Here is a 25,771-nt window from a genome sequence, read left to right as displayed (position 1 = left end):
CCACTCCAGTGTTCTTGCCTGGAGAATCCCAGGGATAGGGGAGCCTGGTGGGCTGCCGTCTATGGGGTCGCACAGAGTCAGACACGACTGAAGCGACTTAGCAGCAGCAGCAGCAGGCTTTCTTTCATTTTGTGTTCTTCTTTTAAAAATTTTTGTCCTACATTATCTTATTTTCAACATCACTGCATTATTTAAATAGAAGTGCTTAACTTTAAACAATACCTTGGTAAATCATTGAGTGACTTCAGACAGCCATCTCCTGATGGTAGGGTGCAGCAGCTACCCTCTCGGCTGTTTTACCTGAGGTGTCCCAGCAGTGGAACCCACAGGTTGTTCAGTGGGTCAAGTCTTGGTGCCAAAAGGAGGACCTTCACGAGAGCTCACCCCAGTGAATATTCCCTGGAGCTTCTGCTACCAGTATCCTTCCCCCACCGTGAGCTACATGTGACCCCTGCCTCCCCAAGAGATCCTCCGTGACCCACCAGCAGTTTAGCCCAGGCTCCTCTGGAGTCACCGCTTTGGGCTGGGTCCCAGTGCACGTGAAAACTTGTGTGTGTCCTCCAAGAGCAGAGTCTCTGTTTCTCCCAGTCCTGTGGATGTCCTGCGCTCAAACTCTCCTGGCCTTCAAAGCCAAGTGCTCTGGGGACTCTTCCTCCCAATATCAGACCCTCAGGCTGAGGAACCTGAGGCAGGGCTCAGAAGTGTCACTTCTGTGGAAGAATCTCTCCAATAGAATTAATTTCCTGTCTATGGGTCACCCACCTGGCAGGTTTGGGATTTTATTATCTCACAAAAGTGCCTCTCCTACCTTCCCAATGTGGCTTTTTATTTGTCTTTGGATATAAAATACCTTTTTTTACACAGATTCCAGGCATTTCTGTAGATGGTTATTCAGCAGGTAGTTGTGATTTTGGTGTTTTCCTGAGATAAAGTAATCTCAAATCCTTCTACTCTGCCATCTTGTCCCTCCCCCCCGCCACACACACACACTCTGTAGCTCTAATTCAGTATAAGGGCATCTGTTTTTTGATTGGTGGATTTAAAGTAGTTATTATAGCCATATATTATTAAGTAATCTCAGACCTAGAATTAATCAGCTAGTTTAACATTGAAATGAAGTGAAGTGAAGTGAAGTCGTTCAGTCGTGTCTGACTCTTTGCGACCCCATGGACTGTAGCCCACTAGGCTTCTCCTTCCATGGGATTCTCCAGGCAAGAATACTGGAGTGGGCTGTCATTTCCTTCTCCAGGGGATCTTCCTGACCCAGGGATCGAACCCAGGTCTCCCACATTGCAGGCAGATGCTTTAACCTCTGAGCTACCAGGGAAGCACATAATTCATATGAATCAATCCATATGTACTATATTTTTCTATTGTGTATTGTCATAATCTTCTAGATTCTAATTTATTCCTCTATGTTCCCTTCGAATTTGAGAAACAATATATTAAAATGTGTTAAATTATCAGTAACCTTATATTATCCCAGACCAAAAAAAAAAAAAATCAACTTTGGTCTTCTAAATTGTTAACAGATAAACTGAGGCAAATAAAAACTTTTTAAGATTTTTTTTTTTTTTTGAGTGACATATATTCAAATCTGAAAGTACTCCACCTGCAGGAACTAGGAGAAAGAGTTTTATAGAACAGATGCAGAAGCAAAGCAAGGGAATTATTTGATTGGGTATGGCTCATGTAAATACACTATATGTGAAAACTAGTTGACCATTTGTGATTTGCTGTTTTTAAATATCTTTTTTATATGGATAACAGTGCATTTACAAGTGACTGGGGCACCCGGCTCCAATACTCTTGCCTGGAAAATCTCATGGACGGAGAAGCCGGTAGGCTGCAGTCCATGGGGTTGCTAAGAGTCGCACACGACTGAGCGGCTTCACTTTCACTTTTCACTTTCATGCATTGGAGGAGGAAATGTCAACCCACACCAGTGTTCTTGCCTGGATAATCCCAGGGCCAGAGGAGCCTGGTAGGAGGCCGTCTATGGGTCGCACAGAGTCGGACACGACTGAAGTGACTTAGCAGCAGCAGCAGCAGGGGCTTAGGTTTTCATTTGCTATGTAGTCTTCCAGACACTAAGTCATCTCAGTCTAATGGCCTCCTCATTTAGTTACTTTAATGCTACTGTGCCCCAGTCAGTTTTATGCTTTAATGTTTTTCGTACAAATGTACCTTTTTTACGGCATTGATTATCCCCCCCAAAAATACATTATAAAACTGCAAGTTACCCATCAACCCATATTTGTCCTTGAGTTATTAATAACCCATCTTATTTATGATGCCTTCAATATCTTCAGTGTGTGTTCAATATAAGCTGTTGTTGAAACTAATATACTGTTTCTAGTTTGATTTTATGACTTCAAACATAGAAAGCAGTATCCACCCTCCCCCACCCCCCAGTTTTTTTTTTTTTTTTTCCCTTAGAGTTTTGTTATTAGAGTCTGACATCAATATCAAGGAGAGATTGCATTAATTGTATAAATGAGTGTGTTTATTCAGTACTTAGATACTGGTTTCTAGAATTGGTCTGCCTAGATGTAAATCTCTTTCCTGGATTTTCTTATATCTACTTGGGGATAATGATAGCATTGTAGAATTGTTTTATTACATTACTCAATCACTTAAAGCTCAGGAGTCTTGCACCATATCCACACTCAAATTCATTTTAGCTTCATTATTAAAAATATTAAAATTTTCTCAGATCATTATAGACAGCATATTAAATATCCTCAGTAATAAGTTTGACTCCATACAAGAAGCAGGAAGTTCAATATATTGAGAATAAAAAATATATATAATATTGTCAAAGCTACCTAAGAAAAGAACATTGAATTATGCCTCCTATTATATGAAAAGCTAATTTTAGATAGGTTAATGAATTAACTAATAAAATAAAAATAAATATTAAAATAAATTATTTTGCAGGCATGTTAAACTCAGAAGTCCTTTGTAAAAAAGATACAAAACATAACAGGTGTAAAATAATTAACCCACTCAACAGAAACACATATCTCCAAGACTATCAGACAGAGTAGAGATTTGTGGATTATTCATGGCAAATGATATTACATAAATAGGGCAGAAATAATGGTTGCAAGTTTATAAGAGCTAAAGGGCTTCCCTGGTGGGTCAGATGGTAATGAGTCTGCCTGCAGTGTGGGAGACCTGGGTTTGATCCATGGTTTGGAAGGTCCCCTGGAGAAGAGAATGGCAGCCCACTCCAGTATTCTTGCCTGGAGAATCCCATGAACAGAAGATCCTGGTGAGTACACTCTGGTTGCAAAGAGTCAGACAGGACTAACACACACAAAGGGTCAGTACATGTAATAAAAACAAATCAATAAAGGAAGATTAATAATAAAATAGTAAAAATATCCAATGTACATCAGTAGCTAATTCAAAGAAATGCTAAAACAAATAAACACATTAAAAGATCCCAAACTTAACTAGCAGTCAAGGACATATATATCAAGAATCTGTCAATAAAACTATATCTGTTATGTAGCCAAAAAATTAAACTATAATAATTCTTATTGCTGAGATATTAGGGGAAATTATAGTATTATATTGCAAGTGACCACATGGATGTATTGACTTTTAGACAATTAAACTGTCTTTTAGATAGTTAAACTGGTAGTTTTAAGCCCTGTCTTTTCCTCTCTCTCATCCTGCCACTGGCAGTATAAAATTAATATAGGAAATATTATTACTGAATAATCAAAAAGATAATTGCATATTATTTATATTGAAGTATTTTTCTTGATGTTATTCAGGAGTTGAAACTAAGTGCATATGGTGTTTTCAGCAAGGTAGACCATCAGCCAAGGATTATAAAGAAAAGAATATAAAAGAGTTGAAATTATGAGGAATATGTATTCTACTTCAGTGGCTTTGCACTACAGATCTGTTACAAGATGAGTAGAAAATTTTTAAATAAAGCACTCTAAAAGTACAAAGGAGTTAAAGAAAAAAACTAAAGAAATTGGAAAATATAATTTAAAAATACCAAAATCTATGGAAAGAAATTAAAGCAGTGATTAAGTGAAGTTTACAAGATAAATGTTTATGTTAGAAGAAAAAATGCCTAAAATGAATGATCTAAGATTCCACTTTAAAAGCTAGAAAATAGAAATGAAACTGTGTTAAAAGAATGAAATAAGGACAGAATTCAATGAAACAGTAAACAGGCAAATAACAACAAAAAATGTGCTAAACTAAAACTGTCTCTCTTTTCATTTCTTTTTACTGTGATAAAATACACAAAATATAATATTTACAATCTTAACCATTTTAAGTGTTTTAAGTGCATCCATACTGTTGTGTAAACATCACCACCATCTATTCTGAAATGCTTTTCTTCTTGCAAAACTAAAACTTTATATCCATTAAACAATAATTCCCCATTTTTCCCTACCCCTAGTCCTTGGAAACTACCTCTCTACTTTTTATCTATGAATGAGGCTATTGTAGGTATCTCAAATAGAGAGAACTAGTGAGATATTCCGTAATGAATAAGTGATATAAACCCTGGATGCTTTAACTTTCGAGCTATAGGAAAGGTAATGCCAGTATTACGGATAATAATTAAGGTTTTTTATTGGTTTATTTCACCTATGTCCTCAAGGTTTGTCCATATCAGAATTTCCTTCCTTTTCTAGGCTGCTGCTGCTGCTGCTAAGTTGCTTTAGTCGTGTCCAACTCTGTGTGATCCCATAGATGGCAGCCCACCAGGCCCCACCATCCCTGGGATTCTCCAGGCAAGAACACTGGAGTGGGTTGCCATTTCCTCCTCCAATGCATGAAAGTGAAAAGTGAAAGTGAAGTCACCCAGTCGTGTCCGACTCTTAGCGACCCCATGGACTGCAGCTTACCAGGCTCTTCCATCCATGGGATTTTCCAGGCAAGAGTACTGGAGTGGGGTGCCATTGCCTTCTCCATTTTCTAGGCTAATACCCCATTATACATATATACCACATTTTGTTTGCTTATTCAACCTGTCAGTGGATACTTGAGCTGCTTCCACATTTTTGCTACTATGACTAATACTGCTATGGACCTGAGTGTACACATATCTTTTTTAAGATATGATTTGAATTTTTTTGATTATATACCCTGAAGTGAAATTGTTGCATCATGTGGTAATTCTAATTTTTTGAGGAATTACTTTACAGTGTTGGCAACAGCTATACCAAGTACATTTCACAACAATGCAAAAGGGTTCCAAAATTCTTCACATCTTCACCAACAGTTGTTATTTTCTATGTCTGTTTTGTTTTAATATTAGCCATCCTAATGGTTATGAGTTGATATCACATTGTGATTTGATTTTTCATTTCCCTCAGGAAGAGCAATGGTGATCATCGTTTCATGAGCTTATAAATCATTCATATATTTTTTGGAGAACTATCATTTCAGGTTCTTTGCACATTTTTTGAACCAAGTTGTTTTCTTACTGTGGAGTTTTAGGAGTCCTCCATATATTCTATATATTAAAAACCTCATTAAGTCTATGATTTGTGAATATTTTCTCTCATCTTGTGGGTTTTCTTTTTCCTTTACTCATAGTGTCTTTTGATTCACAATTGAAATAATATAATAAAATCCAGTTTGTCCATTTTTTCTTTTGTTTTCTATGCACTGATGTCATAGTCAAGAAATCACTGACAAAGACAGCATCATAACATTTTTGCCTTATGTTTTCTTCTGAGAGTTTTATAGTTTTAGGTCCAACATATATGTCACAAATTCATTTTGAGAATTTTTTGTATATAATCTTCAGTAAAGTTCCAAATTCATTAATTTTCCCAGCACTATTTGTTGAAAAGACTGTCTCATTCATTGAATGATCATGAAAGCCTTGTCAAAAATAATGTGAACATTCATTATTTCTTAACTTTTTATTTTAATCCATTGGTCTCTATATCTATCTTTATGTCAGGACCACATGTTTGATTTTTCTAACTTTGTAGCATGCTTTGAAATCAGGAAATGTGAGTCCTCCAGATTTGTTCTTTTTCAGGATTGTTTTGACTATGTGAGGTAATTTGAGATTGCATATGAATTTTAGGATTAATTTTTTCTCTTCAAGAATGTCATTGGGGTTTTGATAACAATAGCATTAAATATATAGGTTGATTTGAATTATATCAGCATATTGAGCGGAGAAGACAATGGCAACCCACTCCAGTACTCTTGCCTGGAAAATCCCATGGATGGAGGAGCCTGGTAGGCTGCAGTCCATGGGGTCGCTAAGAGTCGGACACGACTGGGTGACTTCACTTTCACTTTTCACTTTCATGCATTGGAGGAGGAAATGGCAACCCACTCCAGTGTTCTTGCCTGGAGAATCCTGGGACGGTGGAGCCTGGTGGGCTGCCGTCTATGGGGTCGCACAGAGTCGGACACGACTGAAGTGACTTAGCAGCAGCAGCAGCAGCATATTGAGAGGGTAGCAGGTAGGAAGGTTGCTGCTGCTGCTAAGTTGCTTCAGTCGTGTCCAACTCTGTGCCACCCCATAGATGGAGCCCCACCAAGCTCCCCCATACCTGGGATTCTCCAGGGAAGAACACTGGAGTGGGTTGCCATTTCCTTCTCTAATGCATGAAAGTGAAAAGTGAAAGTGATGGACTGCAGCCTACCAGGCTCCTCTGTCCATCGGATTTTCCAGGCAAGAGTACTGGAGTGGGGTGCCATCACCTTCTCCGGTAGGAAGGCTAGAGGCCACAAATGGAAGAAATAGGCTGCAAGTGTCAGACATCTTCATCTCTCCCTTAAGCAGCAGGAGGAAACAAACTGCAAGAGTCAGATTTTTTTTCCCTTCTCTATATAAAATTAAAAGGTTTCTTTTAAAATTCTGTGTTGCCATGACAACACTTGATTCCACCTGAACTTAACTTTTCTCAAACCTTGAGGTAACCAATCAGATTTTCTTATGGAAATGTTTTTCCTAATCTATGTTAATGAACTAAGTATTTGCCCTAGACTCTTGTCTTTCTTCAAGTGGGTTCTGCCTAAGACTCAGAACCCATAATCACTCAACAAGCCAGTAGGTTTTACTCATACAATTGTTCTCCTAATCTATGTTAATGAAACAATGAGGTTGCTTGGAAACCTGCCTCTCTTTAAGATTCATGTCAATTGTTTTATGGTCCTGGATGACTCACCTTGTGCCAATATTATCTCAAAATGCATGTTGTGGGTGAGATGCCTGGTGCCACTCTCTTAGTTTTGAGACATTTCCATTCTCTAATTAGCAACCTGCTAGTAGGTATATAATTTTCCCTTAAAGACTAGCAGGGGGGCACTCTTTCTGTCCCCTTCTTATGTCTATGTCAGAAGCTTTCTCTATTTCTTTTATACTTTAATAAAACTTTATTACACAAAAGCTCTGAGTGATCAAGCCTCATCACTGGCCCCAGATTGAATTCCTCTCCTCCAGAGGCCAAGAATCCTGGTGTCTTTCATGGTTCGGCAGCAATCTTTCAATATTAATAATATTAAGGTTTCTAATCTATGAGCATGAGACGTCTTTTTGTTAGGGGAAGCACACTGACTGAAACCACCCACCCTGGTCAGGCCCTTTACTAACAATTCGCATGAGTTGGCAGGAGACCCTGGTAAGGAATATGGAACTAATCAGCCACCACCAATCAGAAGAGTTCAGGAAAAGTCAAAAGGAGACACCTCTTGTCTATCCACTTCCCAGAATCCCTCTCGCTAGCGTCCACCTGGCTGAGCTATGCATGTGCCACCAGGAAAGACTCTGAATTAGAATGATTGGCCATAGATAACCCAGAAACTAATCTCATCACCATAAAACCCTAGACTGTGAGCCACGTGGCAGAGCAGTTCTCCTGGGTTCCCTTACCCTACTGCTCTCCACCGGGGTGCCCTTTCCCAATAAAATAAATCTCTTGCTTTGTCAGCACATGTGTCTCCTTGGACAATTCATTTCTGAGTGTTGGACAAGAGCCCAGTTTTGGGCCCTGGAAGGGGTTCCCCTTCCTGCAACATTTTCATTTATTTATATCTTCTGTAATTATTTTAAACAGTGTTTTTTGATTTTCAGTGTGAAAATCATTTAACTCCTTGGTTAATTCCTATTATTTCTTCATTTCATTTTAAGTAAATTATTTTCTCAATGTTCCTTCCAGATTGTTCATTGTTTGAATACAGAAATGCAACTTGTTTTTGTGTATTGACTCTGTGTCTTCCCACCTTGATTAATTTATTAGTTCTAACTTTTGTGTGTGTGTATGTGTGTGTGTAATCTCTAGAGTTTTCTACATATAATGGCATTTCATTTGCAACAGAGATGATTTTACTTCTTCCTTTCCAATTTGATGCCTTTTATTTCTTCTTCTTGCTAATTGCTTTGTCTAGGACTTCTAGTACTCTGTTGATTACAAGTGGCCAAAACAGGCATCCTTACCTTGTTTTAGATCTTAGAAGAAAAGTCTTCAGTCTTTCATCTTCAAGTATGATGTTTGCTATGGATTACTCAACATGGCTTTTATTATATTGAATAGTTTATGGTCTAGTTTGTTAAATGATTTTATCATGAAAGGATGTTGAATTTTTTTCATTATTTTTCTTCATCAGCTGTAATGACAATTTGGTTTTTTCCTTCATTCTGCTAATGTAACAGATGCAAACTTATTTGTGTAGCTCAGACCCAGAGTTTACCCATTTTCATTTGGATGTTTTATAGGAAGCCAATAAGAACATATCCAAATGCAAACTAATAACTTCTACTGTTTCTCAAGGTAGAAAATGCTGTTGATATATATTGGAACAAACAATAAATCTTAATTGCTTCCCCTTCACAAACATTTCTCTAAACAACTTACTTCTGTCCATTTTTACCAACACTGACTCAGCCAAATCTCCTACTGTGATTCATTCTCCATTCTGAGTCAGAGTAATGATTTTTAAGTAGAAATTATCAAGGCACTATTCTGATAAAACTTCTCAATATTCTTGCCTGGGAAATTCCATGGACGGAGGAGCCTGGTGGGCTGCAGTCCAAGGGACCTCAAAGTCGGACACAACTGAGCAACTAATGCACTCTTATAGTGTAAATGCTGATAAAGTAAACTTAAGATCTAAATATTCCACTAATCATGAAGACTAAGAGAAAATAAGTTCCCCCAAATCTATTGAGGATAAATGAGAGACTCATTTAACAAAACACTACACTTAAGCTTTGCCAGTAGAATATTTGTATTTAAATACAGATATGTGATTAATTCTTTAGCGGTCAGAGTGAGTCAGATATTTATAATATAGATTATATAATATTTTTATAGCACTCAGATAACAACAACACATTACCAAGAGTTTATTTGCCCACCAAAATCTTGACTAACTTGTATATAATTAACGTGAATTATCAGTGCATCTTTTACTTTAGCATAGCTATTTAAAAAAAAAGAAAAAAAAAAAACAAAAAACTTCTCAATGTATTACCATTACGTATAGTATAGTGTTAGTCGCTCAGTTTTTTTCAAATCATTGTGACCCCATGGATTGTAACCCACAAGGCTCCTGTGTCCATGGGATTCTCCAGGCAAGAATAATGGAATGGGTTGCCATTATATTCTCCATTCACAATATATTGCCATTATTCTTAGTTAAAGAAAAGAAAAAAAAGTTTAATGTGGTCTATGACAATTAGAATAAACTTGCTCAGCTTATCTCCCCAAACTCATCCATGCCACTCTCCCTCTGGATCCTTGACCCTCTATTGATCAGTATTTTCTGTTATCCAGATGTTAAAATTTATCTGATTATTATGATGTATCCAGGCCCTCACACATTCAAGTCTAACTTCCTGAAATGTTCTCTATTAGCATTATCACATAGCTAATTCTTATAACTAGTCTCACATTCAGTGCTATTGAAGATATTATTTCCCAAAAAACAAAGGTCAGGACCACTGTTATATGCTCCAATAACATCTACACATTAGTATTATCCTTAATACTAGCATTACCTTCCCTATAGCTCTCTCTTTCAAGACTGAAAAGTAAAGCATTCAGGGTTTATATCGCTCATTCATCACTGAATATCTCAGAATTCATCATGGTTTTCACAATACAGTAGTTTTAAAATTATCATTTGCTGAATGAATCAGTGATTGGATTAGACAAAATATATATTGTAAAATAGATAACAAAGGATTTATTTAATGTAGCTTAATGTTTTGACTTGTATTAAAGCTCTATCTTGTGATTTTCATAAAACTAATATATTCTGTATTCTTTGTGCCACAGAAATCTAAAATTTGTAGAAATGTAGCATTTAAAGATTTTCTCACATGAGAGCAGATTGCCTAGCAGGATAAACAGGGAAGTAAGGTTTAGACATCATAAAAAAGTCAACATTATTTCTGTTTCCTATATTTTGTTGGGGATTTTTGCATTTATGTCATAAAGGATATAGGCCTATAATTGTTTTTCTTTCTTTCTTTCTTTCTTTTTTTTTTGCATTATATTTGTTTACAATGTTGTGTTAGCTTCTGCTGTACAACAAAGTGTATCAGCTATATGTATATATATGTCCCCCCTCTCTTGGACCTCCCTCCTACCCCAACCCTCCCCACCCATTTAGGTTATCACAGAACACTGAGCTGAGCTCCCTGTGCTATACAGCAGGTTCCCACTAGCTATCTATTTTACAGATGAGGTGGCTCAGTGGTAAATAAACTGTTTGCCACTGTAAGAGATGGCAGAGATGCAGGTTCCATTCCTGGGTCAAGAAGATCCCCTGGAGAAGGGAATGGCAACTCACTCCTGTGTTCTTGCCTCGAAACTCCCACGGACACCAGAGCCTGGAGGGCTACAGTCCAGGGGGTCACAAAGAATGGGACATGACTGAGCACACAGTGTATCTATGTCCATCTTAACCTCTCAGTTCATCCTGCCCTCCACATCTGCCGTGTGTCCTCATGTCCATTCTCTATGTCTACCTATTCCTGCCCTGCAGATAGGTGCATATATACCATTTTTCTAGATTCCACATATATGCATTAATACGTGATATCTGTTTCTCTCTTTCTGACAATTCTGTATGACACATTCTAGGTCCATTCATGTCTCCACAAATGATAAAATTTTACTTATACAATAATTCTATTTTCTTATAGTGTCCTTGTCTGACTTTAGTATCAGAGATTACTATCAGAGATTACATTAGCAAACCAAATTTAAAAACATTAAATAACATTAAAATGATCATATACTATGCTCAAATGATATTTATCCCTGGGATTGTCAAGATGGTTTAATTTAGCAAATCAATACATGGGTATACAATGTTAGCAAAAAGGAGGATAAAAATCATATGATCATATCAATAGATGCAGAAAAAGCATTTGTCAAAATTTACATTCATTTTCTGACAAAAATTCTCAACAGATTAAGTATAGAAAGAGTTAAGTTCATCATCATAAAGGCCATGAATGACAATCATACACCTAATATCATACTTGATGATATGGCAGAAAGATTTTTCTTCAAGATCAGAAATAATATTAAAATCCCCACTGTTGCCACTTCTATTCAACATAGTAATAGAAGTCTTAAGAATAATTAGGTCAGAAAAAGAAGTAAGGCATCTAAATAATAAATAAATGAATAATACTTTTTCTGTTTGCAGATGACATGATCTTATACATGGAAACATCTAAAAACTCCACCAAAACCTATTAGAACGAAAAACAAATATACTAAAGTTGCAGGATACAAAATATCATATATTTATCAGAAGGATTTCTATACATCAACCACAAAGTATCTGAAATTTTTTGAAAAAACTAATTTCTGAAAAAATAATCCCATTTATAATAGCATCAAAAATAGGAATAAACTTAATCAAGGAGGTGAAAGGTACATATACTGATAAAAGTATAAAATATTGATAAGATGAATAAAGAAAATACAAATATATAAAATTACTTCCTGTCTTCATGGATTAAATAATTAATATTAATAAAATGGACATACTACCCAAATCAATGTACAGATACATCTGTAATCCCTATCAAAATTCTGATGGCATTTATCACAGAAACAGAACAAAAATCTTAAAGTTTGTATGGAAACCACCCCGCCCAAAAAAAAGACCTCAAGGTACCTAAAACATCTTGAGAAAGAACAGAGTAGAATGATTCACACTTTCTGATTTCAAATTATAATACAAAGCTATAATAAAAGCATGATAAAAACAGACATGTAGACCAATGGAACAGAATGAAGAGTTGAGAAATAACCAATGCATATAAGGTCAATTAATTTACACCAAGCAGCTAAGAATATAAAATAGGAAATAAAGAAATGGTGTTTAAAAACTTGGTCATCACATACAGAAGAATTAACTGGATGCTCTATCTCATATCACACACAAAAAGCAACTCAAAATGCATTAAATACTTTAACGTAAGACTTGAAAATGTGAGACTCCTAGAAGAAACAAAGGGGTCAATCACCTTGATTGGTCTTGACAGTGATTTTTTTTTTTTTTAATTTGACACCGAAGGCAGAGACAACAAAATAAAAAATAAACAAGTGGGACTGCATCAAACTAAAAAGCTTCTTCACATCAAAAGAAATCATGAACAAAATAAAAAGGCAACTTATGAAATGAGAAAGTAAAATATCAGCAAATCACACATCCAAAAAGGAATTTATATCCAAGATACACAAGAAGCTTAAACAGCTCAAAAGCCAAAAATAAATAGGCCACTTAATGAATGGACAAAAGATCTGAAGAGACATTTTTCCAAAGACATAAAAATGGTCAACAGGTACAGGAGAAAAATACTCAATATACCCAAACACAAAGGCAGTGCAAGCCAAAACCACAATAAGATGTTATCTCATATGTGTTAGGACAGCTGTTAACAAAAGCACAAGGGTAAGAAAAGCTGAGGAGGAGGTAAAGAAAAGAGAATATTTTAGCATTATTGGTAGGAATGTAAATTGGTACAGCCTTTACTGAAAATAATATGGATGTTCCTCAAAAAATTAAAAATAGAACACTTCTGGAAATTTATTTAAGGAAATACTGTGCTGTGCTTCCACGGTCAGTTGTGTCCAACCCTTTGCGACCCCATGGACTGTAGCCCGCCAGGCTCTTCTGTCCGTGGGGATTCTCCAGGCAAGAATACTGGAATGGATTGTCATGCCCTCCTCCAGCGGATCGTCCCAAGCCAGGGATCGAATCCAGGTCTCCCACATAGCAGACGGATTCTTTATTATATGAGCCACCAGGGAAGAGTCAGACATGACTTAGTGACTAAACAAACCAACATCATCTATCTATTAAATATCTATCTACGTAAATATATGTACACATACATTTATATTTGTGTATATATGTGTATATACACATATGCATATATTATTTTTGTTTAGTCGCTAAGTCGTGTCAGACTCTTGAGACCCCATGAACTGTAGCCCGCCATGCTTCCCTGGCCATGGGATTTCTCAGGTAAGAATACTGGAGTGGGTTGTCATTTCCTTCTCAAGGGGATCTTCCCAACCCAGGGATTGAACCCATGTCTCCAGCATTGGCAGGTGGATTCTGTACCACCTACCCTCCAGGGAGAAACTCATGCATATACATACATACATACATACACACACACATACACACACACACACACACACACATACACACACACACATATATTTATATATTTTTTCTTCTGTACCACAAACCCACTTCATTAGCCTCTCTGAATATGTATCACAAATAGGGCTAGTTTTCTCTATACCACCTTTATTGCTACCAGTGTATAATTGATCTCTTAGTTAAAAGTGTGAACTCTGATTTCCTGAATTCAAATCTCAGTTCTAACACATACTAGCTTGATTAGGAATGCAACTCAGACACTTAAGTTTCAAATCTGAAATATGGAGACAATAATAACTTTGAAGCCAGTTACTTCTTAATGAGGTAAGCTCCCAGGTGTTCTCTTTGTTTCTAAACCTGTCTTCCCTCCCTGCCATATTTGCCCTCCAATCCATAAAACATAATTCTTTAAAACACAAATCTTCTTATCATTCTGGTCAAATGCTCCTACCACTGAAATCAGGTATAGAATAAAATCTAAGGTTCATACTCTAGCAGATAATCAAAACTCTGTCTACCTCTATTCAGAATATTTTTTTAATTTTTATTGGAATATAATTGCTTTATAATATTGTATTCATTTCTTCTGTACAGTAAAGTGAATCAGCCATAAGTGTGTGTGTATATATCCCCTCTTTAGTGGATTTCCTTCCGATTTAGGTCACCACAGAGCACTAAGTAGATAGAGCTCCCTAAGCTGTATAGTAGTTTCCCATTAATAATAGAGGCCAGGTCTCCTGCATTATAGGCAGGATTTTTTTTTTTTTAACCATCTGAACCATCAGGGATATCCATCTACTTTATACATAGTATCAGTAGTGTATATATGTCAATCTAATCTCCCAATTCATTCCATCTCCCCTCCCCATCTCGGTGCCCAAAAGTTTGTTCTCCACCTCTGTGTCTCTTATTTCTGCTTTGCAAATAAGATCTGTACCATCTTCCTCAGTTCCATGGATATGCATTAATATACAATATCTGTTTTTCTCTTTCTGACTTACTTCACTCTGTATGACAGTCTCTAGGTCTATCCACTCCTGTCATTACAAATGACCCAATTTCATTTCTTTTTATGCCTGAGTAACCTCCCATTGTGAATATGTACCACATCTTCTTTACCCATTCTTCTTAAGTTGCTTCCGTGTCCTGGCTACTATAAATGGTGATGCTACTATGAACATGAAATAAACTCTAAATGGATTAAAGACCTAAATTAAAGGCCATAAACCACTATAAATCTCTTAAGGGAAACCATAGGCAGAACACTCTGACATAAATCATGGAAAGATTTTTGACCCACCTCCTAGAGTAATGGACATAAAAACAAAAACAATCAAATCAGACCTAATTAAACTTAAAAGCTTCTGCATAGCAAAAGAAACCATAAATGAGGCAAAAAGACAACCCTCAGGATAGGAGACGGTATTTACAAATGAAGCAACAGACAATAGATTAATCTCCAAAATAATATAAATAAATCATTCAGCTCAATATCAAAAAACAAAACAACTCAATCAAAAAATGGTTGGAAGACCAAAATAGGTATTTCTCCAGATAAGACATACAGATGGGCTTCTCAGAACATATGGTTGCCTACTTTCCCACTTTTTTTTTTTTTCCTCCACAAAACCACACATCTAGGATGCCTTAACCATCTCAAGCTTAACCCCACCTCAGAGTCTGTGTACTCAGTATCCTTCATGTCTAAACACTTTTTGGTCCCTTGTTTCATTTAGGATAATCTTTGAGTAGAATGTCCTAAGTGAGGCTTACTCTTACCTCCAGAAATCTCAGCTGATTTCTTTGTATTCAATAGCATTTTTCACTAACTAGCACTTGTATTTTTTATATGTTCATTTGGATAATAGTCATGTACACTTAGGACAAAGATATTTGTGTTTTATTTGCTATATTGCCAGTACAATAATAACAAGTGTGCAATTCCATTGATTGGGCCTAACAGAAGAGAAGATATTAAGAAGAGGTGGCAAGAATACACAGAACTGTACAAAAGAGATCTTCATGACCCAGATAATCACGATGGCATGATCACTCACCTAGAGCCAGACATCCTGGAATGTGAAGTCAAGTGGGCTTTAGGAAGCATCACTTCAAGCAAACCTAGTGGAGATGATGGAATTCCAGTTGAGCTATTTCAAATCCTAAAAGATGATACTGTGAAAGTGCTGCACTCAATATGCCAGCAAATTTGGAAAGCTCAGCAGTGCCCACAGGGCTGGAAAAGGTGTTTTCATTCCAATCCCTAATAAAGGCAATGTCAAAAAATGCTCAAACTACTGCACAATTGCACGCATCTCTAACACACTAGTAAAGTAATGCTGAAAATTCTCCAATCCAAGTTTCAACAATACATGAACCGTGAATTTCCAGATGTTCAAGATGGATTTAGAAAAGGCAGAGGAACCAGAGATCAAATTGCCAACATCTGTAGGTCATCAAAAAAGCAAGAGAGTTCCAGAAAAACATCTATTTCTGCTTTATTGACTATGCCAAAGCCTTTGACTGTGTGGATCACAATAAACTGTGGGAAATTCTTCAAGAAATGGGAATACCAGACTACCTGACCTGCCTCCTGAGAAATCTCTATGTAGGTCAGGAAGCAACCGTTAGAACTGGACATGGAACAACAAACTGGTTCCAAATAGGAAAAGAAGTACGTCAAGGCTGCATATTGTCACGCTGCTTATTTAACTTAAATGCAGAGTACATCATGAAAAATACTGGGCTAGGCTGTGAAAAGAGACAAAGAAGGTCACTACATAATGATCAAAGGATCAATCCAAGAAGAAGATATAACAATTATAAATATATATGCACCCAACACGGGAGCACCACAGTACGTAAGACAAATGCTAACAAGTATGAAAGGAGAAATTAACAATAACACAATAACAGTGGGAGACTTTAATACCCCACTTACACCTATGGATAGATCAGCTAAACAGAAAATCAACAAGGAAACACAAACTTTAAACGATACAATAGACCAGTTAGACCTAATTGATATCTATAGGACATTTCATCCCAAAACAATAAATTTCACCTTTTTCTCAAGCGCACATGGAACCTTCTCCAAGATAGATCACATCCTGGGTCATAAAGCTAGCCTTGGTAAATTCAAAAAAATAGAAATCATTCCAAGCATTTTTTCTGACCACAATGCAGTAAGATTAGATCTCAATTACAGGAGAAAAACTATTAAAAATTCCAACATATGGAGGCTGAACAACACGCTGCTGAATAAGCAACAAATCACAGAAGAAATCAAAAAAGAAATCAAAATTTGCATAGAAACGAATGAAAATGAAAACACAACAACTCAAAACCTGTGGGACACGGTAAAAGCAGTCCTAAGGGGAAAGTTCATAGCAATACAGGCACACCTCAAGAAAAAAGAAAAAAGTCAAATAAATAATCTAACTCTACACCTAAAGCAACTAGAAAAGGAAGAAATGAAGAACCCCAGGGTTAGTAGAAGGAAAGAAATCTTAAAAATTAGAGCAGAAATAAATGCAAAAGAAACAAAAGAGACCATAGAAAAATCAGCAAAACCAAAAGCTGGTTCTTTGAAAGGATAAATAAAATTGACAAACCATTAGCCAGACTCATCAAGAAACAAAGGGAGAAAAATCAAATCACCAAAATTAGAAACGAAAATGGAGAGATACAGAAATACAAAGGATCATAAGAGACTACTATTAACAATTATATGCCAATAAAATGGACAACGTGGAAGAAATGGACAAATTCTTAGAAAAGTACAACTTTCCAAAACTGGACCAGGAATAAATAGAAAATCTTAACAGACCCATCAGAAGCACGGAAATTGAAACTGTAATCAGAAATCTTCCAGCAAACAAAAGCCCAGGTCCAGATGGCTTCACAGCTGAATTCTACCAAAAATTTAGAGAAGAGCTAACACCTATCCTGCTCAAACTCTTCCAGAAAATTGCAGAGGAAGGTAAACTTCCAAACTCATTCTATGAGGCCACCTCACCCTAATACCAAAACCTGACAAAGATGCCACAAAAAAAGAAAACTACAGGCCAATATCACTGATGAACATAGATGCAAAAATCCTTAACAAAATTCTAGCAATCAGAATCCAACAACACATTAAAAAGATCATACACCATGATCAAGTGGGCTTTATCCCAGGGATGCAAGGATTCTTCAATATCCGCAAATCAATCAATGTAATACACCACATTAACAAATTGAAAAATAAAAACCATATGATTATCTCAATAGATGCAGAGAAAGCCTTTGACAAAATTCAACATCCATTTATGATAAAAACTCTCCAGAAAGCAGGAATAGAAGGAACACATCTCAACATAATAAAAGCTATATATGACAAACCCACAGCAAACATTATCCTCAATGGTGAAAAATTGAAAGCATTTCCTCTAAAGTCAGTAATAAGACAAGGGTGCCCACTTTCACCATTACTATTCAACATAGTTTTGGAAGTTTTGGCCACAGCAATCAGAGCAGAAAAAGAAATAAAAGGAATCCAAATTGGAAAAGAAGAAGTAAAACTCTCACTATTTGCAGATGACATGATCCTCTACATAGAAAACCCTAAAGATTCCACCAGAAAATTACTAGAACTAATCAATGACTATAGTAAAATTGCAGGATATAAAATCAACACACAGAAATCCCTTGCATTCCTATGCACTAATAATGAGAAAACAGAAAGAGAAATTAAGGAAACAATTCCATTCACCATTGCAACGGAAAGAATAAAATAGGAATATATCTACCTAAAGAAACTAAAGACCTATATATAGAAAACTATAAAACACTGGTGAAAGAAATCAAAGAGGACACTAATAGATGGAGAAATATACCATGTTCATGGATTGGAAGAATCAATATAGTGAAAATGAGTATACTACCCAAAGCAATTTATAGATTCAATGCAATCCCTATCAAGCTACCAACAGTATTCTTCACAGAGCTAGAACAAATAATTTCACAATTTGTATGGAAATACAAAAAACCTCGAATAGCCAAAGTGATCTTGAGAAAGAAGAATGGAACTGGAGGAATCAACCTACCTGACTTCAGGCTCTATTACAAAGCCACAGTTATCAAGACAGTATGGTACTGGCACAAAGACAGAAATATTGATCAATGGAATAAAATAGAAAGCCCAGAGATAAATCCACGCACATATGGACACCTTATCTTTGACAAAGCAGGCAAGAATATACAATGGATTAAAGACAATCTCTTTAACAAGTGGTGCTGGGAAATCTGGTCAACCACTTGTAAAAGAATGAAACTAGACCACTTTCTAACACCATACACAAAAATAAACCCAAAATGGATTAAAGATCTAAACGTAAGACCAGAAACTGTAAAACTCCTAGAGGAGAACATAGGCAAAACACTCTCGGACATACATCACAGCAGTTTTCTCTATGACCCACCTCCCAGAACATTGGAAATAAAAGCAAAAATAAACAAATGGGACCTAATTAACCTCAAAAGCTTCTGCACATCAAAGGAAACTATTAGCAAGGTGAAAAGACAGCCTTCAGAATGGGAGAAAATAATAGCAAATGAAGCAACTGACAAACAACTAATCTCAAAAATATACAAGCAACTCCTACAGCTCAACTCCAGAAAAAAAAACGACCCAATCAAAAAATGGGACAAAGAACTAAATAGACATTTCTCCAAAGAAGACATACAGATGGCTAACAAACACATGAAAAGATGCTCAACATCACTCATTATCAGAGAAATGCAAATCAAAACCACTATGAGGTACCATTTCACACCAGTCAGAATGGGTGTGATCCAAAAGTCTACAAATAATAAATGCTGGAGAGGGTGTGGAGAAAAGGAAACAGTCTTACACTGTTGGTGGGAATGCAAACTAGTACAGCCACTATGGAGAACAGTGTGGAGATTCCTTCAAAAAACTGGAAATAGAACTGCCTTATGATCCAGCAATCCCACTGCTGGGCATACACACTGAGGAAACCAGAAGGGAAAGAGACACGTGTACCCCAATGTTCATCACAGCACTGTTTATAATAGCCAGGACATGGAAGCAACCTAGATGTCCATCAGCAGATGAATGGATAAGAAAGCAGTGGTACATATACACAATGGAGTATTACTCAGCCATTAAAAAGAATACATTTGAATCAGTTCTAATGAGGTGGATGAAACTGGAGCCTATTATACAGAGTGAAGTAAGCCAGAAGGAAAAACATAAATACAGTATACTAACGCATATATATGGAATTTAGAAAGATGGTAACAATAACCCGGTGTACGAGACAGCAAAAGAGACACTGATGTATAGAACAGTCTTATGGACTCTGTGGGAGAGGGAGAGGGTGGGAAGATTTGGGAGAATGGCATTGAAACATGTAAAATATCATGTAAGAAACGAGTTGCCAGTCCAGGTTCAATGCACGATACTGGATGCTTGGGGCTAGTGCACTGGGACGACCCAGAGGGATGGTATGGGGAGGGAGGAGGGAGGAGGGTTCAGGTTGGGGAACACATGTATACCTGTGGCGGATTCATTTTGATATTTGGCAAAACTAATACAATTATGTAAAGTTTAAAAATAGAATAAAATTTAAAAAATAAAATAAAATTACTTGCAGAAAATAAAATAAAATTTAAAAGTCAAAAAAAAAAAAAAGAAGAAAAATACTGGGCTGAATGAAGCACAAGCTGGAATCGAAATTGCTGGGAGAAATATCAATAACCTTAGATATGCAGATGACACCACCCGTATGGCAGAAAATGAGGAAGAACTAAAGAGCCTCTTGATGAAAGTGAAAGAGGAGAGTGAAAAAGTTGGCCTAAAACTCAACATTCAGAAAACTAAGATTATGGCATCCAGTCCCATCACTTCATGGCAAATAGAGGAGGAAACAGTGGAGACAGTGGCTGACTTTATTTTTCTGGGCTCCAAAATCACTGCAAATGGTGATTGCAGCCATGAAATTAAAAGACACTTACTCCTTGGAAAGAAAGTTATGACCAACCTAGACAGCATATTAAAAAGTAGCAACATTACTTTGCCAACAAACATCCATCTAGTCAAGGCTATGGTTTTTCCAGTAGTCATGTATGGATGTGAGAGTTGTACTCTAAAGAAATCTGAGTGCCAAAGACTGATGCTTTTGAACTGTGATATTGGAGAAGACTCTTGAGAGTCCCTTGGACTGCAAGGAGATCCAACCAGTCCATCCTAAAGATCAGTCCTAGGTGTTCATTGGAAGGACTGATGTTGAAGCTGAAACTTCAATACTTTGGCCACCTTATGTGAAGAGCTGACTCATTTGAAAAGACTCTGATGCTGGGAAAGACTGAAGGTGGGAGGAGAAGGGGATGACAGAAGATGAGATGGTTGGATGGCATCACAAACTCAATGGAGATGAGTTTGGGTAAATCCGGGAGTTGGTGATGGACAGGTAGGCCTGGTATGCTGTAGTCCATGGGGTTGCAAAGGGTCAAATACAACTGAGTGACTGAACTGAACTGAATGCCATTGATTAAATAAACTAAAACAGAACAATCTTTGCATGATCTCTCTGTTAAAGACAGAGAACTTTGTACAAAACTCTTGTAGGTCGGAAGGCTTTAATGGTAAATCATGCAATTTTATCAGATATGTGTATATACTTAAATAACCCAATATGTTTGTACTTATATTTATGTATATGTGTATATATGTATGTGTGTATATATATATATATATATATATATATATATATATATATATATATAGTATTGTACAGAAACTCTCTACCCCCCTTTTTTTTCTGTTGAGTTTTATTTCAAACAAAGAGGCAGAATAGTGTGAATATTTCTTATTTGATTCAAGACTATTTTAAACAAAAGGGAAATGCCAGTTAAGTGGTGAATTTAGAATTCAGTGACTCAGCGCAAAAGCTATCAAAGTGTGTTATTTTATGGTGTAAGTTTTTTTTTTTTTTCCTGGTACAATCTAGATTTATATGTCACATAGGAGAATTGAAAAAGAGACATTCTATATTTAAGGAATTTGGTTTATTCCTATAGGAACCTTTTGGCAATGAGTTGTGTGAGAGAAAATGACTAAGAATTTCAGATTCTAATGCTCTGCTATTTGTTCTCTTCTTCTCTTTTCAATGTTCCAGTGTCTTGAACAATTTAAATGATTGAGATTTCAACTATGTGATTAAAAGGCCTGACAAACTGCATTTCTACTTTCAAATGTTAAGAAAGAAAAAGCAACACACAAAACAGTATCTGATTAATTCCAGTTTCATTTTGAGGTACTTTGAAAAAAGTTAATGCTGAAACTTCTCTCCATGCAATTTTTTTTTTTTTAATTTTGTAATGTCCACATTTTATTCTTGCTATTTATATTTATGAACAGTATCTTTCTGAAGTTTAGGATTTTTCTTTTAGGTCTATAGCTTTTACAATTTAAAAGGAGAATTCATAACCTATAATTTAGGCCTAATATTACAAAAGATAATTTCTGCTGAGAGAATTATTATTAAAAAAAGAAACTTCAATTTAGCATGTTTCCTTTGGAAGGAAATCTTTACTTTACAGAAAACAAAGGAGAAAAGACAATAGTTCCTGTGGTCCCTTTAATTTCTGTGGCATTAAATGCAATGGGTTCTTTTTCAGCTCCAATTTATTTACTTGAACCTTCTACTTTACTTAATATAGCTAAAGTTTTCTTAATTTAATTTTATTTTTTTTCAAAAAGCCAACTCACTGTTTTGTCAATTCTGTTTTGATTCTCTATTTTATTATTCCCATCCTTTTGCTAACTTTAAACTTGTTTTTATTCTAACTTAGTATGATAAATTAGGTTTCTTTCAAATCATTCTTCTTTTTAATGTAGATATGTATTGCTAAAATAAATATCTTAGTCCACTTAGGACTGCTTTTATTACATCTTACTGACTCTAGCAGTCTTGGGAGGTGCAACATGTTTTGGAGGGGGTCACCATTACCCAAGGAGGGAACACAGCCCCACCCATTAGCAGACAGTTGGATTAAAGATTTACTGAGCATGCTCTTGCCCACCAGGGCAAGCCCCAGTTTTCCCTACAACCAGTCCCTCCTATCAGGAAGCTTTCACAAGCCTCTTATCCTCATCCATTAGAGGGCAGACAGAAGGAAATACAGTCACAGGAAACTAACCAAAGTGATCATATGGACCACAGCCTTGTGTAATTCGGTGAAACTAGGAGCCATGGTGCGTACAGCCACCCAAGATGGAGGGGCCATGGTAGAGATTTCTAACAAAATGTAGTCCACTGGTGAGGGCGATGGCAAACCACTTCAGCATTAATGTCTTCAGAACTCCATGAATGGCATGAAAAGGCAAAGATATGACACTGAAAGATGAATTCCTCAGGTTGGTAGCTGCCTGATAGGCTACTGGAGAAGAACAGAGAAACAGCTCCAGAAGGAAGGAGGAGGCTGAGTCAAAGACGAAACAACACACAGCTGTGGCTGTGTCTGGCATTGAAAGTAAACTACAATGCTGTGAAAAACAGTATTTCATAGGAACCTGGAATGTTAGGTCCATGAATCAAGGTAAACTGGAAGTGATCAAACAGGAGAAGGCAAGAGTAAACATCAACATTTTAGGAATCAGTGAACTTAAATGGACAGGATTGGGTGAATTTAATTCAGATGACAATTGTATCTACTTCTGTGGGGGAAAATCCCTGAAAAGAAATGCAGTAGCACTCAGAGTCAACAGAAGAGTCCAAAATGCAGTACTTGGATGCAATTTCAAAAACAGAATGATCTAAGTTCATTTCCAAGGCAAACCATTCAATATTACAGTAATCCAAGTCCATGCCCCAACCATTAATGCTGAAGAAGCTGAGGTTGAGTGATTCTATGATAACTTATAAGGCCTTCTAGCACTAACACCCAAAAAAGATGGCCTTTTCAGAAACATAGTAGATTGGAATGAAGAAGCATGAAGTCAAGAGATACCTGGAGTTACAGGCAAATGTGGCCTTGGAGTTCAAAATGAGGCAGGGTAAAGGCTAACAGAGTTTTGCCAAGAGAACTCATTTCTCATAGCAAACACCCTCTTCCAACAACACAAGAGAAGACTCTACACACGGACATCACCAGATGGACAATACTGAAATCAGATTGATTATATTCTTTGCAGCCAAAGATGGAGAAGCTCTATAGAGTCAGCAAAATCAAGACTGGAAAACGACTGTGGTTCAGATTTCCTTATTGTGAAATTCAGACTTAAATGGAAGAAAGTAGGGAAAACAACAAGCAATTCAGATATGAACGAAATCAAACCCCTTATGATTATATAGTGGAAGTGACACAAAATTTCAAGGGATTAAATCTGATAGAGCACCTAAATATCTATGGACAGAAGTTGGTAATATTATTGTCAATATGATATAATATTGACAGAAGGCAGTCAATCAAGACCATCCCCAAGAAAAAGAAATGCAGAAAGGCAAAACAGTTGTCTGAGGAGACCTTACAAATAGCTGAGAAAAGAGAAGTGAAAGGCAAAGAAGAAAAGGAAAGATATACCTATCTGAATACAGAGTTCCAAAGAATAGCAAGGGGAGATAAGAAAGCCTCCCTAAGTTAATAATGCAAAGAAATAGAGGAAAAGAATAGAATGGGGAAGACTAGAGATCTCTTCAAGAAAATTAGAGATACCAAGGGAAAAGCTTCATGCAAAGATGGGCACAAAAAAGAACAGAAACAATATGGACCTAAAAGAAGCAAAAAATATTAAGAAGAATTAGCAAGAATACACAGAGAAAAAATACAAAAAAGATGTTAATGACCCAGATAACCATGATGGTGTAACCACTCACCTAGAGCCAGACGTTTTGGAGTGCAAAGTCAAGTAGGGCTTAGGAAGCATAACTTCAAATAAAGCTAGTGGAGGTCATGGGATTCCAGCTGAGCTATTTCAAATCCTAAAAGGTGATGCTGTTACAGTTCTGCACTCAATATGCAAGCAAAGTAGGAAAACTCAGCAATGGCCACAGAATTGGAAAAGGTCAGTTTTCTTTCCAGTCCCAAAGAAGACCAGTTCCAAGGAATGTTCAAACTACCACACAATTGCCCTCATTTCACATGCTAGCAAAGTAATGCTCAAAATTCTCCAAGCTAGGCTTCAACATTACACAAACTGAAAACTTCCAGATGTACAAGCTGGATTTAGAAAAGGAAGAGGGACCAGAAATCAAATTGCCAGCATGTGTTGGATCACAGGAAAGCAAGGGAATTACAGAAAACAATATCCACTTCTGCCTCATTGACTATGCTAAAAGCTTTGACTTCACATTCCAGGATGTCTGGCTCTAGCTGAGTGATCACACCATAATGGTTATCTGGGTCATGAAGATCTTTTTTGTATATGTATTCTGTGTATTCTTGCCACCTCTTCTTAATATTTTCTGCTTCTGTTAGGTCCATACCATTTCTGCCCTTTATTGTGCTCATCTTTCCATGAAATGTTCCCTTGGTATCTCTAATTTTCTTGAAGAGATCTCTAGTCTTTCCCATTCTATTGTTTTCCTCTATTTCTTCGCACTGATCACTGAGGAATGCTTTCTTATCTCTCCTTGCTATTCTTTGGAACTCTGCATCCAAATGGGTATATCTTTCCTTTTCTCCTTTGCCTTTAGCTTCTCTTCTTTTCTCAGCTATTTGTAAGGCCTCCTCAGACAACTGTTTTGCTTTTTGCATTTCTTTTCCATGGGGATGGTCTTGATCACTGGCTCCTGTACAATGTCATGAACATCTGTCCATAGTTCTTCAGGCACTCTATCAGATCGAATCCCTGGAATCTATTTGTCACTTCCACTGTATAATCATAAGATTTGATTAGGTCATACCTGAATGGTCTAGTGGTTTTCCCTATTTTCTCCCATTTCAGTCTGAATTTTTCAATAAGTGTTGATGATCTGAGCCACAGTCAGCTCCCAGTCTTATTTTTGCTGACTATATAGATCTTCTCCATCTTTGGCTGCAAAGTATATAATCAATATGATTTCAGTATTGTCCATCTGGTGATGTTCATGTGTAGAGTCTTCTCTTGTGTTGT

Source organism: Bos javanicus, chromosome 16 (assembly GCF_032452875.1).
Source record: "Bos javanicus breed banteng chromosome 16, ARS-OSU_banteng_1.0, whole genome shotgun sequence".
Taxonomy (NCBI): domain Eukaryota; kingdom Metazoa; phylum Chordata; class Mammalia; order Artiodactyla; family Bovidae; genus Bos; species Bos javanicus.
The sequence above is the reverse complement of the archived record's forward strand: the minus strand, read 5'-3'. Positions refer to the sequence as shown.